At 40.7% G+C, this 18,533-nt stretch overlaps 1 long non-coding RNA gene across 2 annotated transcripts in view; it reads left to right on the plus strand.

Moving 5' to 3' along the window:
• Positions 1-5,346: 5,346 nt before the first annotated feature.
• The window catches only part of LOC106738310 (uncharacterized), a 99,125-nt gene continuing 85,938 nt past the window's right edge, over positions 5,347-18,533 (plus strand). The window contains exons 1-2 of one of the 2 annotated variants that reach the window (XR_002090159.2): positions 5,347-5,468; positions 7,140-7,248. This is a non-coding gene — a long non-coding RNA (uncharacterized LOC106738310). Of the gene's footprint in view, positions 5,469-5,715; positions 6,146-7,139; positions 7,249-18,533 lie in introns of those variants that run through there. The other variant, XR_002090158.2, reaches the window with a different exon arrangement.

Here is an 18,533-nt window from a genome sequence, read left to right on the forward strand (position 1 = left end):
AGTAGCAAGCAGAGCACCTGCTGGGTCAAGGAGTACAGGGCAGGGAGTAGGAAGCTGAGCAGCATATCAGGAGAAAGGGATCATAGTAGCACTCAAGGAGAGCAGGGGCTAATGTTTGGCATTCCTGCCAAAAAGGTTGGCGTCCACTGATCCATTATACCAATTTGGCAGTTTAACTACAAAAGTAGAATCTTTTTGAAGAGGTGGATTAAAAAATGGGCATCTATGCACATGACAGAGCTCTGCTCCAACATGTGGTAATTAGCACATCAGAGCAGACTTGATTAATCGAGTCTGCTGGAATGTGTTAATTAGTGCACTCCAGCAGCCTCTGCATTACCACGTGTATTCAGTGTCCCTGCATTTCAAAATGGCAGTGGTTCATCAAGTGAGCTTTAAAGTGCCCCAGATGCCATTTTGAAATGCGGGATATTGAATGCATGTGATGCTGCGGGTGCTTTAGTAAGAGTGGCTCTCAGACCTGCTCTAATTAAAGCACCTCCCACTCCAACTCGGAGCACTTGTATGGATGCCCAATGTATTCTCTTTAGATTATGCTGATTTTACTGTGAATAGTAAACTAAAGCAGGATAAATATTAGAAAACAATCCTTATTCCAATCTGCCCACAACAAACATGGTGATCTGAGGTTCATAAGGGTTATTTTAGACAACTATCCCATAACTTCATAGCAAGGTACTCCTGAACATTAAATGTTCTATGCAAATTTTCTGCAGTCTGACTGACAGGAATAAAATGGCTTTCCACTGAAAATGTGTACAATTACTAAATCTATACGGATGTGTTCTTTACCTTAATTATTTCCCTCCCCCATTTTATTACATTCCCATATGCTGTCCTTAATTACTTTCCAGCTTGGGTGTGTATTCCCTTTAAAATATTTGTAAACATGAGGTCCACATTTCTACATTCCCCAACTGGCTTTTAATTTTATTGTGCCAAACTCTGTTCTCAGAGTGGTAACAATCTGAAGTAACCCCATTGATTTAAGTGGGGCAGAGTTTAGCCCATTAATTTACTAGCTCTTTTAAGGAATTTATGAAGGAATTTAGGATGCAGGGAGAAGCAAATAATTTCCCTTAATAATACTTTCTAGAACCTAATTCGAGGAAAAATGAAAGAGCCGTATGCAAGCTGTTTGCTTAGCCAATGAGATAGAGAAGTGAAGGAAAGACATTTTTCAGTGATATAAAATGTTAATATTTGGGGCAAGTAAGCAGAATTACCTGCAGCTTGAACAGTGAACAATTATAGAAAAAATGTTAGGCAAGGTACGCTAACTACACCTATCTGTCTTGGTCAGGAAGTGGTATACATTTCCCCAGTAGGAAATGTTAGGTTTGTAGTGAATATGAGGTTTGTAGTAAAAAGTCCAAATGAAGAAGCAATTAGTCCGAATGTTCCTTATGTTAATTCTGTATATTCCTAGAGATTCCTGGTGGGTTCAAACATTTAAATTGGAGACTTAAGCTGAGAAATTGCAATGAAGGTGAATGCTGTAGCAGACTAGACAAAAAGTCACAGGGTTATGTTGAATAGACACCGAGGGAAGGAACTGCAGACCTGATGTAACGCTGTGTAAAGTAAATGGATGCTGAAGTTGAGATCTATCAGTAGGAGTGTTGAATCACAAATCATCATCTAGAAAACTGGGAATTCTGAATAGTACAGCAGCTAAACAACTGCAGTATAGACTTTGGGGACATGGTGAAAGCAGCAAGTAATCTTTTTTGGTGCAGATATAAATGAAATGGGTTTATTAGCTGTTTGTTTTTTTCTAATCTGTCGCCCTGTCAGATATGAGAGAATAATATTTTAACTGACTTTTCACTTTGGCTCTCAATTATTTTAACAATATGACTTCTTTTTTCAAACCTGAAGTTCTGGAGAGAAAAAGCAATGTTATCCAGTGAGAAAAAAAGCATTCTTTGCCCAGCTCTGATTTGATGCAATTCTCTGTAGCTTGGAAACTCCAGGCAATATGGCAGCGTGGGATTAGCATTCATTATGAAGTGACTGAAATGCTTGTTTACAGATTGTGGGAATCAGGAGAAAACAGGAAACTCCACCTGGATTTCCTAGATTTTCAGCATCCTTTCTGTAAGACCTGAAAGGAGTGATGGTATTTTAGAAGGAAGGAGGAATAGCCTGTGAGATGGGTGTGCTTCAGTGGGAGCGACAAGCATCTTCTTCTGCAGTTTCATTACATCTGTAGCAGTAGCTGTGACACTTTCAGACAATACAATATGTATATGGAGGACTGTATGGAGAATGGCCTGATTCATCTAGGTCAGAGGCATGCTGGTGTGGTCCTGATGCCTCTATTGCTGAGCTTTCATTTGAAGAGAGATGGTGGAGCCAGGCAAACCGAAGACACCCATGAACTTAATTCCAGGTAATTACTGAATTTCTAAATGTAACCTATTAGTCAATAAAAATTTGAATACATACTGAAATAAAATCAGTAACAATTCAGTAGGAGAGGAAAAGTGACATAGCTTGGACACATGCTATGATATTATAAGTTTATGTCAGCACATAGACAAAAAATCAGACCTTAAATCCAAAGTCAAACACACTCAGGATTTATTATTTTGATGAAAAAGTTACAATTACCCTTACAAGCAGAATAGTAATGTCAGATTCAAGTGATGCTTTTATTATGCCCTAAAATATTGTACCAAAAGACAGTTTGGTTTTTGTATCCTCAAAATGAAAGCCCAAAAGGAATAAAATAGAAATGTTGTTGTTTTGAGCTAGACATATTGATTAGTGTCCTCTCCTCAGCAAGATTATTTATTCATTTTCCTTGTGAATGCTTTATTTGGCTTTGATCTTTTCCCATTTAGAACAGGTTACATTTATGTGTACATGCTCTTTTACTGAAAGAAACAAATACATATTTACAGAAAATCAGTATCTGTGTCTATGGCTGAATGTTTGAAAAAGAACAGCAAAGTTTCTACTTTGGGGAAGCATTTTTTAAACCCGCTTTCACAAAAGTTAAATTTCCCCACTGGTATGAAAGATTATGCTCTTTTATGCACTTGCTAGATTTCCTGTTTTGATAAATACATCTTTCTCATTTAATATTCTTATAGTGCTCAATGCTTAGAGGGTTAACAGTGATTTTTGTTAACTCTCTGAGACCCAAGAGGAACTTAAAACAAGGTGAAAACTACAACTGACAAGAAAAGGGCACAAGAGCACTGATTTTTCTGAAGCTCACTTCCAGTATACATAGTTCACTTTATAAGAAGAATTTATGGATTTTTCTTGTTTTGACAGAAATTAGCATTCGGGAATTACGACCTTAACATACAGGATTAGAGTAAAATGTTGAGAAAACATAATTATTCATGACAGACACTTTTTGCCAAAATAAAGTTGGGGTGGAAATTAAAATAAAATCTTATTTTATCCCCTCCCTCCCCGCGCCCTGTAGTGTTTCATATCAATCCATATTTCAGTTAAAAAAAATTTGCCCCATTTGCATTGCTGGATCATTTAAATATATGATTTGAAGGTCAGTTTCATAGGGATAAAATCTTATCTGGGGAAATGAAAACAAACATATTTTCTGAAATGTTAACTTACTCCCAAAATGTGAAACAAAAAGCAGAAATTAGACAATTATGGAACTATTCTGAGGTTGCGTTCCAGTCTCCTGCCCCAGTTACAGCGCAGGCACTTTTTTCCTTTTTTTTTTTAAATTCCCTTTTGCGGGGAGTAAATATTGCACTCGTTTTTAATACCTGATGACTTCCATCCAGGACACCCTCCACTACAGGATGCCAGAGAGCCATCCAGCGCTGAACTTTGAGCAGTTTCCTAACAGATCTCTGTAAAATGATTAAACCCCCCCCCCCCAAAAGATGGAGTGCACTTCCCCCTCCTCCTTTTAATTACATTTCAAATACAAATTCCTAGATCCTGACGTGTCTGTAAAAACACAGCTGTTGCTGTATTTCATGATGGCTTATCTTTATAAAAAACTTGGAGGGTAGGGGGAAAAGACAAAACTGGGTGGTCAACCTGATTTGCTAAGGAAAAGCTAGAGGAGTGTGGCATTGCTTGAGGCTGGGGGCACTGCTACTGGCAGATGGACCTAGGAAGCTCTGAAAGACCTCATGCCATGGACTGAACTGCCAGCACAAGCAAAGAGAGACCTGCATTGCACAGCCCCACTTGTCTGCTCTTGACATGCTTGGGACTGGGGGCATGGCTACTGGCAGCCGGACCTGGGAGGCTTCAGAAGCCCTGGTGCCAACACAGGGCTGAACAGGCAACAGAGGCAGAGGGAGCTGCGCTGCACAGCACACACAACTCCACTTCCTCTGCTCTTCACCTTGTGAGGGAGGGGACACTCTTAACTTGCTCTACTACCTTACCCGTACCCCTTGTGGGGGGGTGACCTATGCCTCTTTGGGGGTTTGTGTGCATTACCTGTTCCCCTTTGGGGGGGGGGGGTGTTACCCAGGCCCCTTTCAGGTGTGTGTGTATGTTACCTGTGCCCCCTTCAGGGTGCATGTGTGTGTTATTGGTGCCCCTTTGTTTGTGTGTATGTGTGTGTTACCCGTGCCCCTTTCAGGGTGCATGTGTATGTGTTCCCGGTGCCCCTCTTGGGGTGTGTGCATGTGCTACCGGTGCCCCTTGGGGCGGGGGGTGTTACCCGTGTCCCTTTTGGTGGGGGTATGTGTTACTGGTGCCCCTTTGGGGGTGTGTGCCTGTTACTGGTGCTTCTTGGCGGTGTGTGTGTTACTCATGTTCCTTTTGGGGGGTGTTCCCCGTGCCCCTGTGGGTGTGCGTGGGGGTGGGTGGGTTTGTGTGGGGGGAGTACAGAGCAGCTGTGCGGAGGAAGGGCGCGGGGAGGAGCGTGCGGGGGGCGCTGCGGCTCCCCTCAGGGCTGCGTGTGGGCGCGGCGCGTGGGTGGCGGAGCCGGCAGGGCGGGGGGCGCAGACAGGTGGGCCGGCCGGAGTGCGCTGCGCCGCGCGGGAGGAAGGGGAAGGGGAAGGGGAAGGGGGGCAAGGAGCGCGGTCAGGTGACTGCGCCTCTGCGTGTGAGTGTGTGTGTGTGTGTGCGAGAGTGAGTGTGCGAGGGAGTGCGTGCGTGTGCCAGGTTGCGGTGCGAGCGGCGGGGGCGGCGTGTAGGCAGCAGCCGGGGGCGCGGGAGCCTCGGCCATGTGATGGAGGAGAAGGGGAGGCAGGCGGGAGAGAGGAGGAGGAAAGAGGGAGAGGGCGGGGGGGAAGGTGCTGCCTATAGAGCGCCTGGGACGCGGCGCGGGGAGCAGCAGCAGCGGCGGCAGCGGCCGGCCGGGCTGGCGGGCGACGCGGGGCCGGGCCAGCTCCTCCCTCCCTCCCTCCGCAGGAATCCCGCTCCGGAGCGCGGCGGGGCCCGTAGCTCGCGGCCGAGCGGGACGGCGGAGGCCGGGCGTGCGGGGCGCGCAGGTGGGCAGCTCCGGCAGGGGCCGGCCCGGCTCCCTGCTCTGTCCTGGGGCTGGGACTCGGGGCAGGGGCGCGGCGCCGCCTCCCAACTTGCTGCTGTCAGCTGGGGGTGGTGCATGTGTGCATGCGTGTGTGTATGGATGCATGTGCGTATATGTATGCGTGTGTGTGCATGTGTGGGGGTGTGTGTGTGCCGGATGTGTGGCGGGGTGGGGAGGGGATGGGATGATCGCTGCGTTTTGGACCGAGCTTCCTGGCCGGTCCCGGGTGGGTGCTCGCCTGCGGCTGCAGCCCGGGCTCCGGATTGCGGTGGTTTCCTTGCGCTGCCCCTTCACTCCCCCACTGCCCGGTTGTGGCTCGCGGTGGGAGCGGCCGGCGGGGCCGCCGCAGGAGGCAGCGAGCAGACGGGAGCCCCGCGGGCCGGGAGCGGGCGGAGTAGGCGGCGGCAGGACGACCCCCCTCCCGCCCCCTGGGCTCGGCTGGAGCCAGTGCCTTTCATCCGGGAAGGGGCGAGGCTCAGGCCAGGAGTCACCTGGAATGGGGGGAGCTTGTGTGCCTGGGAATCCCAGTGCTGGGAAATCCTGCTTCCCCTCAGGGATGACCCCTTTTCTTGATTCTTCTTCCTTCAGTAGATGGTTTGACTATGAAATGTTGCCTAGGAAAAGCCCTCGTGTTTTCAGGTAAAGGAGCAGCACTTGTCAGCTGGGGGCTTACAGTGGCGTGGGGAGGGGGAATCCATTTTAGGCTCTTTTAATGGCTTGATCTGTTTTATTTATTTATTTTTTTCACCCTCCCCAGGCAAGCAGTTGCTAGCCAAGATGTAGCTGTAAGGAAGCTTTCGCACAACATACCTGTAATTCTTACCTGGAGCCAAGGGAGTGCTGGCCCCTCTTAAAACCAGCAGCCACCCAAAAGAGCCTTTCCTCTTTAAAACCAACTTTTTCCTTATTCGGCCAACGATTTTGGAAAGCCAATCTTTCCAGATCACACCTTCCTTTTGTGCTTAATCCTGGCCCCCAAATATGAAGAAGTCAAGGCCTTTGAATACTCAGTCCATCTTTGTCTTGTTTACTGTTGAAATGCTGAAGGCTACAGATTTAGTGGATGGGCTGGACACTTACACAGTTGTCCAATTTGTGACAGCCAACAGTAAAATGATCTTTTCGATATGATAAAAAAGAATTGGATTTAGGTGAGGGGGGTTTTTTTGTTTGTTTCTTTAAAGATATGCGGCCTCCACTTTTGCATGCTAGTTCCATTTTTTTGTTTTTTGGACATTAGATTACTCGATATGTAGGGTAGCAAAGTTTATCCTTGAAAGTGCACCTTTATAAAATGTTCCTGCAAGGAGACAGACAAATTAGTTTGTTTCATCTGTATACTTGAAAGTTGGGATATTGTCCATTCAAGGTTATAACGTATCTGAAGCAACAGAGTAGTAAATACGGGGGTTATAGATTCCCCCCCCCATTTGAATTTACGTGGAATACTTTCTTCTTCTTAGAATGTATTAGAAAGGTACTTACGATAAGTCAGTCTTACATATTTTAACTAACGTTATGCAGATGGGAGCATCTTTTTTATGGTTGTTTAGAAAATTAAATGAGCTGAAACATTTGGTGATAATAGACTTCACAGGATAATATATGGCTAATTTCTCCTGTATGACTACAGGTGGCAGTGTAGAAGCCAAGAACAAAAGTTGGCAGAAATTATTTTTCTTTCCGTGAGAAAATGAAGAGAGTGTACACATGACTAAGCACAGGAACCTGAAATACCACAGGTATGTAAACGTGATTAATCTAACTGCTGATGAACCTCCTAGTATTTACTGTATTCCAACGTTTCTGATTTTCTCGGTATTTTTGGACCACATATCAGTTAATTCATTCAAATTAAGTTCTAATCAAACTTGTATGAAAATTCACGTGCAATAACTAATGTGAAAAATGGTTTGAAGGTGGTTTTGAGGGGAAGAGGGTATGTCAACAACTCTTCACAGTTTGTTTTAACTACAAAAGAATTTGAATGCTGTAGTGTTTGCATAACTTGCTTTCTTAAATAGGTACAAGGCCTTGTACTAATGGTACTGATAACTTTATTTCCTAAATCAGATATGGTGCTCTCTTATCTAAAATAGACAGACTTCAGTTGTAAAAGGAAGTTCCAACTTCAAAGTGTGTCAGGTGTCTTTTATTAGGATTTTAAAAAATCTGTGGAGGAATTAGGAAGATGTTTGTTCTTAAGTAAGCTTCATCATTTGCATACTGGGTGCCAAAGGCATGCTTTCTGGAAGTGATTGTTAACTTGTGTGCATGCCCAGGCCCTTGAGATGTGCCTACCTTAGAAGTTATATTGGTTTAATGCAAGGTATGAAATAGCTATAGAGAGACCATTTGATACTCCACGTGGCCACCCTTATTCTAGTCTGAGAAATGTGTTTTGCTGTTTTTTTAGCTTATGCTGCTTTGGAAGTGCTGTAAATTAAACTGGATAAATTATTTTTCTTCTAGAATGAAAGTTTTCTTTAGGGGAGTTCATAGTTATTTAACTATTCTGGTACAGTACAAGCAGCATATGATTGGCGTGTTCGGTCTGACCTGGGTGGTGGACAGTTCATCTTTTCGGGCCCTTTACGTCACTGGCAGTTTTGTATTATTGACAACCCTGAAATGGACTACTTTTCAAAGCTGCTGGTAAAGGCAAGGTTCTCTGAGTAACAATGTAGGGAGCCTAAATGAGGTGCCAACAGTTAAGCGGGTGCTGAGTGCATGCTATGGGTAACTATGTAACTAGAACTAATGAGGTGTGAGAACTTGAGAGCAGGCTGTTCTGACAGGAATTAGCAGGCATGTTTATATCTGCTTAGGTGTCTCCTTTATTACTGAAATCAATCAGAGATGGCAAATGGCAAGTGCTGTTTGCATGACTTAAATAGCTTTCTGCTTGCCTGAAGGTAACTTAAGTGGTTTGTACTGTGTGTTGTGTCTTGGGAAGGGATTGTCTCCTGTTAGCAAAACTCCTAGTTTAAATGAGAAGGTACCTAGAAGCTACCCCAATACAATCAATACCTCATGCCTCTGATAGTCTCTTAAGAACTAACATGGTTTTAAAACAAACTGTTTTGTTGTGTTTTCTGTTAAACTAGCAAAACTAGAATTTCAGAGTTATGTTGTAAAGATTTCTTTTCTCCCACTGCCCCCTCCACAGCACACTTTAGCACATTATCCTTTGTGATAACTTGGGTACCAATTGCTATCTTTTTAGCTTCCACCCCAAAGGAGGTGCTTAATCTGTTGCTTGGAGGGAACTGGAAATTCTTCACATACATTTGGCTGTAATATTTGTTGGTTTTATTGCTGATTAAGTAAGGTAACTAAGTATATTTTTAGCTTTTAAATAAAGGATTCAGTTGGACTACTTTGTGAAGCACCTACCAAAGTAGTTAGTATCTGAATGAATTAATGAATTCATTATAACATGTAGATCAGAAATTGGATGTGTATATATCATAATGTGTCTTGGCTAAATTTTGAATAGGTTCTGTTGCTAAAATAGTAACTTGAGTCACAAAATTCAACAATTTGCATTGGGTCCCTGACTAGTACTGCAAATCACTGAGGATCTACGGTATTTGCTCTACTTTGGACTACCTGCATTGGAAATGACAGTGGTAAATTGTGCAATTTGGCATAAAGTAGAAACAAAGCCTCCATTATGGATCAGTTAATCAGACTTGTTTTTCTTTCTTAAAAGTGTAACTCCTTATTCCTGCAAAATTAAAATGGAATTAATTTCTTGTATTCCTATATAAGTACTATGGGAAAAATAGATGAAAACGTCAACATGGCTTTTTGTTGTTTACATTGCTTCTCCATGTTGTTGTATAGCCTTGTTTTGATATAATTGAAAACTGCAGTTGCGATAGTCAACTTAATTTAAATCTGGAGTCATGTTTCATATGAAGTAAACCAGAACGTCTTTGCAATATTAACATTCATATCTATCTATCTATCTATCTATCTATCTATCTATCTATCTATCTAAAATCTCTAGAGATGTTTGCTTTGATGGGAGCTACCAGTCTACATCCATTATACATTGATAATACAACAAATTCCATAGCTTTTGGTGGAACAACCTCCTTATTACATTCGACATAAGTGTTGTCCATGCATTCTTCTTTCTTAAATAAATTTTGGTAAATGTATTTGTACAATGAATCATTTTATGTCTATCATAAAGTTAGGTACCATCTATTAAAAAAACTGTCTTGAAATCATATTTGCGGGAGGTAATGACAGTATAGTTTTATACAATAACATATATTCTTTGTCTTTCTAACATTCATATAGGATGGTCTTTGAAATGTTATGTGTGAATTAGGAGAAAACATTCAGTCTATTTAAAATGTGGTGAAGCTGGAGCAGGTATAATTGCTGATGTCCAGGGAACCTAGCTTAACAGTAAATAAATAGGTACTTTGGAGAAAATGTAATACTTGAACCCTGACAGGCTTCAGCCAGTACACTTCCTTTTCTTTACTGATCGCAAGTTTAAGTAGCATCTGCTTGAATGGCTATAAAGTATCAAAGGTGGCTTTACATGACACCTATATACCTTATAGAACATCTTCATAACTTACAGAATGTCTATGTTTCTACAAGGTAGAGAAGGATGGCTTTGAGATGAAGTCACTAAAAGACATGAAAATGAAAATTCTAGCTGGACTACACTTGGAATAAGAAAGTAGGAGACTCTAAAACAGAATAGGAGTGTGCAGAGCCCTTTGACTTGGACAAATTAGTCTGTCTTTTAGTATCTTCTCAGTTAGTGCTGGGGCAGCTGAAGTTTTGTGTTGTTTATACATATTTTTTAGCCTTTAATTGAACAGAATAGCTATTCCATGGTAAGGGTCCATTCCGATGACCAATTTGCAATGCATCTTCCTCAGGTGGGTCCTTCAGCACCGCCAAATGTATAGCCTGATGGTTGCAATATAGGACTTGAAAGTGCCCTTGATTAATAATTATATGTAAAGCTAAGGCAAACTGCAGTTTTCTGTCTAAAATTTTGAACTTCTAGCCACCATTAATGCTAACAGAATAACCAGTGAATAAAAGGCAAGTGTTGAAAGGGAAAAGAGGCAAGTGATCTTGATTAGTGATTTGATGGTGGCAGAGAGCATGACACTGAATAAGAGGATGTGCTTCTTTCCTTAGAGAGATTAGGGCTAGAGAGGAGACACATTGCTTTATTATAACCTATGCTTTTATTTATTTATTTTAATGTGTCAAAAAATTCCCTGAAATGGGGGGAGGGACAGGGGTGGCAAGATCTGGGAATAATGTAGATTTCAACTGAGACTACTTAAAGTGAATAGGTTGTTTGAAATATAGAACTAGGCCTGCAGTTCACTGTGTCCCCAAAATCTTCCTTAATTCAGTAGAAAAGGAGAGCAGGAGGATCAGGTCTTAAATAGCTGTCCTCATATGACAGTTCTCTTAAGAGCGCTTAGAGTTTTACTCTGCAAATTAATAACTCCAAGAGAGAAGTGCATTTTTACATCGTCAGTTTTTTTCAACATGAAATATTTTATAGAATAAAATGATATACTGCATTTATTTTTTCCCCCCCATTTTTGGCAGTTTATGTATTAAGAGGTTAGAATTTCACATCCACTTCAAACTTTCAAGCATCATTTAACTGACTTGTACCAGCCAAATGCATCCCCATTAAGCAGAATTTCTCCTAATATTGTGCCAATTAAGTAGCAGACATTGCTTTCAACATCTTTAGATGAAATCAGCTCCTCAAGAGTTGCCTCTATTAAGCAAAATCCCTAATTAGGAGCGTTCTAAATGGAATGCAGAGTGTGCTTTTTAATAAGTTTCTATGTGTGCTAGCTTTTTCTCTTCATATCCATAGACTTGATATCTTTCACGTGAGAGAGCAATGTACTTGCCCTAGAAATAATTTGTATGATCATTAGCTTATTTTATTTGTGGTTGTGAAAAATAAAAATTTGGAAATTGGAAAGAATCCAGGGTGCCTTGGAAAAAATATAGGGAACTACTTATTTCACTGTAGAACTACTGAGTTTCATGTATGCATAGAACTTCTTAGAAGCACATTTAGATCCAAACCAGCAAACATTTACATGCAGTTAACTTGCGTTTTTAATGCTAACATTTTTGTTACACTGAACCGAGTGGGATGCTTAAAAATAACCAGGTGCATAAGCTTTTGCAGAACTGCAACCTTGGTGAAGTCAATATTCTGCACCTGACTACTGTGCATTTATTGTTTTGTTTTTAATGCTCCTGACCCTTGATTCAAAATCTGCTTCTTCGCTATCGTTGACAGCGTTTTTATACCAAATTCTAATTTTCATACATCAGCTACAGAATTGTACTAGAAAACAAAGCACTTTCATCACATTTTGTAATTTTCCCCCTCCCCTCTCAACTTTCTATCTTACTAAAAGATTAACTATTGTTGTTTGCATTTTTGGCATATGTTTTTTTTTTTTAGTGGAAAGTTAGGACTATCACCTTTCAACCTGAAAGGGGATTGCTTCACAGTGATAAGCATCTGAAAGAAATGGTAATGCTTATAATGATATTTTGAAACCCTAGCCAGGTAACAGTCATTCCAGCTACCGATTAAGCAAAGCACTTAACTTCAGTGAAAACTTGAAGCCAATTGGACAACTTACACATAAGTGCTTTTCTGAATTGGTCATGTTGCATGACTGTTTAAAACTAAAATTAAATTCAAAGTAATTATTTAATGATTTGAATTTGGAGATTAGGTCCCAGAAGTGCTATTGCTTGCTTTGAATCTAGTAATTAATTTAATCAGTGTTGTGGAACACAGTAAAAAGAGCATGCTAATCGAACTTGTGGAAAGGACTGGTAATACTTGGGATGCCAGAAATAAAGTACAACTTTGCTTTGACACCTTGTGGAAATGGCCTGAAGTGAATTATGAGGTCCATAACATGAAAAATGAAGTGGTTCTTATTGTAAGAAGAAATAAGGAAATGCACAAATACTGGAGAAGAACAGACATGAATCTGGAAGTTGTAGTAGAGATTAAGTTGCGTTTGGAGAAAAGCAAAAGCTTTATTGAGTTGTAGCAGCAGGGGTTTCATATGTAGCAATACAAGCAATTGTCCAGTACCAAGTACTCTCGGTTAAGTTCCACCTGAAGTCCTGTTTTTGTTTTTAATTTCTATTTTCCAAACAAACAAACAAAAAGCCACAAATTGGAGAAATGTCTAAAGGGCAGTACCAAGAATGATAAAGGATTTTTTTTTAAAAAGAACAACGAGGAAAAAGTTTGGCATACTAGTAATGTATAGTCAGGAGAAAAATAGCCTAGAAGAGGCATAACTCTTATACATGTAAACAGATATTATGAGGAGAACAAACCTCATTTCATTTTTTTTTTCTAAATGATTACCTTGTTATGAAAATCTTCTGTTTCTTGCATAATGATCTGTGACTTGACAGCTATCCTGTGGGCTGTTTTCCATTATTCTGTGTGGATGTCCACCTTCCTGGATCTTGCCCTTAAATTGTCAAGTGTCAATCTGCAATCAATTGTGCAATGTCTTGTTTGTGAGATCCCATGGTTCTTTACCAGAAAGGGGGAGATGTTGTACCCAAAGTTCATCAAGACAGGAGATAGAAGTGCCAGTTCCTGACTGCACTGAAACTTTCTTTTTGGGTTGTGGGTTTCTTTTCTTTTGCTTCCCTATCTGGTAATATATTGGTGTTATGAAAGAAACCCTGCTGTGCTAGTATGAGAATTTGGGGATCTATTTGCTCTGAATTATTTTTGTTTTGTATTTTTGTTATTTTGTATCAGTCTCACAAGTTAGAATTAGTTCTTGTTTCTTTTCAGCCTTCATTTCCTCTAAGGAATTAGACATGTTAGACAGGATAGGTTGAATCAGGGTGACTGCCCTGGGCCCCGTGCTTTGGGGGGACCCCACGGAGTCAGGCGGAGCAGCTGTGGCACCTCCTGTGGGGTCCACCTGGAGCTGACGACTCAGCCCCGCGCCACAAAAGAAGCATGGAGACCTCCCACCCCCTTTGCAGGGGTACCACAGCCCCATGCAGTGCTAAGGGGGCCTTGCGCAGGCTGATTTGTCCCAGGTCCTGCACCCCGCTAGGGCCAGCTCTGTTTGCAAGTGACATTCCTGTTAATACAACCCAGGATGCTGTTGGAACGTACATGAAATATAATTCAGTTAGTCTATAAGGTGCAAATATACCTTGCTTTCTACTTGATTTCAGACTAACATGGCTAAGTATGCCTCCTTCCCCTGACTTTTGACATACTTGTAGAATCCTCCTTTTTTGTTAATCTCCCTTGGCAGCTGCATCTCAAAATGAGCCTTGGCCTTCCTAATTTTCTCCCTGCATAACCCTGCAATACTCTTATATTCTTTCCTAGTATAATGAGTACATTTTCACTTTTTATAGGCTTTTTAGGTTTTTATATCATTTTCACCTTTTTTAAAATTTCAGTTCATTGAAGAGATTGCTGTCTAGCCCAGCTGGTCTTCTGTTGCATTTCCCATTCTTCTGTTGCATTGGATAGACTTGCCTTCCAATGGATCTTGACCACCAGTTCCTTGAGTTTGTTGAAGTCTGCTTTTTTTGAAGTCCAGTCTTATTCTGCTGTTCTCCCTCCTTCCTTCTTCCTCTTAGAATGTTGAATACTATCATGTCATGTTCACTGCCACCCAAGTCACCTTCCACCTTCATTCTCAACCAATTCCTCCTGTTTACAAGCAGTAAGTCAAGAAGAGGTTTCCTTTTTAGTTGGCCTCTCTGTCATCTGTACCAAAAACGTATCTCAAACACACTTCAGGAATTTGTGGACTCCTTGTGTTTCTGTGCCAGCAAACATTCTTCTAATTGAAGTCCCTCATGAGAACAAAGTCCCTGTGATTTGGAAGCTTCCCTCAGTTGTTTAAAGAAGGCCTTGTCCATCTCTTTCCTCCTAGTTTGGAGGTCAACCATGACATCTCCCCTGCTGCTCTCCTCTCTGACCTTTACCCAGAAGCTTTAAACTGTCCTACCTTCCACTTTGCACCATACCTCCAAGCGTGTACATTGCTTTTGTATGTAGGGCAACACTTCCTCCTTATTTTCCCCTGCCTATCCTTCCTGAACAAACAATACCCATCCATGGTAGATCTCCAGTCATGGGAACTATCCCCCCACGTCTCCATAATCCCAATTACATCATAATTTTGTGCTTGTACAAGGACCTCCAGTTCTTTCTGTTTGTTCCCCATACTTCTCGCGTTAGTAGATATACATTTCAGGTGTCCAGCTGACTGTCCTATCGTCTTCTTGAGAACATTGCTAAAGCATCTGTTATTGCTCTCCCTTATTAAGTTTTTATCTAGATCCTCAGGCTCTCTGCTTAATTCTCTGGGCTTTTGTCTCCTTCTCCCAGTGAACCTAGTCCTCCTCACTAGGTTAGCAAGCTTGTATCTGAAGATGATTGTCCCTCTTTTCATCAGGTGAACACCAGGGCCATGTCCAGAAAAGCACAGCCGTGCAGTATGTGCAGTGTGTGGCACCACAGACCCATCTTCTAATTTTCCCCAGAGAACCAAATGTCCACACCACGTGTGGATGCAGCCCAGCAGTCAATCTTTCTGGAACACTACTCCATGGTCAAAGAAGCCAAAGCCCTGCTGGTGACACCACAGTATTTTAGTGTTTGTGCTTCTCCAAAAGATTTAAAGTGGAATCTCTTCCTTTGTTTTTTTTCTCTGACTTCTTTGCCAGAATGACGTATTTTTTGGTTGATACACATAGGTTCAGATTGTACTCCACATATTAATGTTAATATAAAAAGTAGGCAGGTTCTCTTCCTCTTTGCTCTTTTTTCTGCAACTTGGTCTGAAGGGTAAGGTGGTGGTTGTTACAAAAGTAGAGGTATTATAGATTTTCAGGGATTTTAACAGGGTGGAACAGAATCCCAGTTAAGAGCCTAAGTCTACTCGTGTGCCTAATAGATAAAATATGATCTCACCCTTAGTCTCTCCTAAGTCTGATTGTAGTGAAATATGTGTTCTGGTTATTATTATGGAGTTTGTTTGTTTGTTTGTTTTACAATGAATGAATTTAAAATCCCACATATACCTTTTAGATTTCTATATTTCCTTGTGGGCATTTTTATTACCTGATTGATTGGTTTAGAGGTCTGTAATGATGTCTTTGTGTGAGAGAGAGACTTGAACTGTGGCATTATAAGAAGTATGACGTTATAAGACGAACCCCAGATACTCTTCCTGGAGTTGTCTTCACAGGGCAGGAACCATCAGCTCCTAAGGCTGGTGGAAGTTGAAGTAGCTGGTGGGTGCATCCCATTCCTTGCTTGTGCTTCTCTTGTCCTTTCAAATGCTAGGGAAACTGGGTGGGAGATTATTACTTTCTAACCCTTGTCGCTGGTGCTCTGTCACTTAAGATGGAGGCAGAAGGTAGCAGTGAAGAAACACAGCTGCAGTTGTATTTCTATGTTTCCCTAGTACATTCTAAAAGAGGAGTCAAAACGGAGGGAGTAATATAAAGGTTATTAGTGGTATAAAAGAAAGAAAAGAAAAGCCTATAAAAGAAATAGCCTTTTGATTCTGAGGCTTTTATTTTAGCTTAAAATGTAGTCTGGATCTGATTCTGTTAAGTGGAATAAGTTGGCTTAGGTGCTGAAGTCTTCCTACTTAAGTCCTTGAGAAATGGTTAATGCAAAAGATGATGGCTGCTTGTTGCTTTTTGAGATTTAGTCTTCAGGCTAAGATGATGGCATGTTACAAAGGAGGCAGATGAACATTTAATTTCAGGGATTTCTGAGCAAGGTGGAATAGGACCATAGTTTGGTATCGGATTTAGTTAGTGTGTTTTCACTTGAGTCACCTGTCAATTTTTAGAGAAATTTTATGGCAATAAATATGGTCACCATAGAATATGAGGCTAAGCAATGAAGGACTGTTTCTGAAGACAACCCTGTGGCAAAAATACTTAGTATGCAATATATTTGCTAACTGGAACTGCTAATTTCATAGTGCAATTACTTTTTTCAATTGCATGTTTTAAAAAATATAAATTTCTACCAACCAAACAAGATATTGGTCTTTCCTGTGACTTGAGTTGACTTTTGGAGCTGGTAATGAGGCAAGATATCTTGCAGCAATTGTACCACAGAAACAGAACCAGATTTAAACTAATGCACTCAAGATAGGCTTGTGGGTCTGTGATCAATGGGACTCAAGTTTTATTCTAGGATTAGAAATGGTACAGAATTCATTAGTAGTGGTGTAGGGGTTTTCCACAAACAGATCATGAGATTTCAAAGCATTCTTTTCTGCCCCTTTCACTTATTTATAGTGTTCTTGTTTACAATATTATAATAAACTTGATAATTGACAGCAGATGAGGTAAGGAGATACGGACTATTAGTGGCAACTGTATATTGCTTATTTTGTTACGTATGTGCTTCTGGTTTCTTATTTGACAAGAAGTGAAAAGCAATAGTTGAAGTTTTTGGATTCCTCCCTATTTTTTCTGTCTCCCATGTAATGAGAACCCATGTAGTTTGGAGCACATGTATTTGAATGAAATCTTTTAGAAGATATTTATACTTTAAGGCCAAATTTCAAAATGAAATGTTGGAGTGTAGCATTTTTATTGTGTGTGCTGCATATATTTCCCCTATATACAAACCTTCCAAATAGTTAAGAACATAATTGGTTTATCCTTTATTACTTCTAATAGCATTTAATGTGGCATAGTTCAATATCATCACCTGAACTTCTTGGTTTATGTCCTTTTTATTCTATATATGGAGGACAACTCCTGAGGCTTAAAATTTTGAATTGCTTATTCATAGTTAGTTTGTTTAATGATATACTCAAAACCAGCATAATGAAGGGCAGGACTTGGGGAATTTGTCTAAAAAAAAAAAGTACAGGACTGAAACAGGGTAAACAGGTAATGGTGGACTAAATTATGGCACATGAGGTTTCTCTTGGTGTGAAATGAGTTACTATATGGACATTAGGTAGATCACCTTTTTGGTTTACTCAACCATGATAACAGGAAATAACTACATTTACCATAAGAAGGTACCTTGCTAACCACAACCTTTCACTACTATGCTTGTGTTGTCTTTGTATACACGTTCTGAAGTAAAAATACTGGTACCCCTGTGTCAGTGATGGGAAGTGGAGGGCAGCTTTTGTCATAGTTCATCTGTAGGAGGGCAAATTGACAGTTACGTGAATTTTCCCCTAATTGCAGAATGAGTACCCAATATTTCTTAGAAATTGAAGACATGATTTTAAAATACTTAGAAATATAACCTAGAACTTGGAAATGCTTCTCCACAACTACATCTTTACTTAGATTTTTCTTTTCTTAAACATAGGAAAATATATTTATATTGTAAATATTTTTGCTTTTAAAATTTGAGTTGGAGACTAATAGACCCTTAGTTTTCTTCATGGATTTCTAAAGTCAAACGGGACCATTACAACCTCTTGTCTGACATGCTGTGTAATATAGGACATTAAAATTTCCTTAATAGTCTGTTAGAATGGAGCTTATCTTTTAGAAAGTTGCGTAGTCTTGAGTTGAATACCTGTAAAACATTGAGGATCTATAACTTTGCTTATACATTGTTCCAGTTGTTCATTTGGAACCATAGTTACTCCCAGTTACTTTTTTCCTTATTTGCTGAGTTTTAAATTCCATCCATCTGTCAGTTCTTTTTATGTCTTTCTGGGCTACATAAAGGGCCCTGTAAGGAGTGCCTGTACTACCTGGGGGTGCTGCTTTTGATTTGTCTCATGTTGTGGCTGTGGTGGGTCCCCCCTGCCTTTCCAAGGTTTCACATCTGAGTTACTAGAACATTAAAGCTGAAGCACTGAGTTCCTACTACTTGATGAGCAGGAATCCTGGTTTTCTCTGCTTAAAAAAAAAAAAAAAAATCCCTAATATTCAGGTTAAAAAAAGGAACCCAAAATCCACATTTTTCTGTGAT

The sequence above is a fragment of the Alligator mississippiensis genome, chromosome 1 (genome assembly GCF_030867095.1).
Source record: "Alligator mississippiensis isolate rAllMis1 chromosome 1, rAllMis1, whole genome shotgun sequence".
NCBI classification, from domain to species: domain Eukaryota; kingdom Metazoa; phylum Chordata; order Crocodylia; family Alligatoridae; genus Alligator; species Alligator mississippiensis.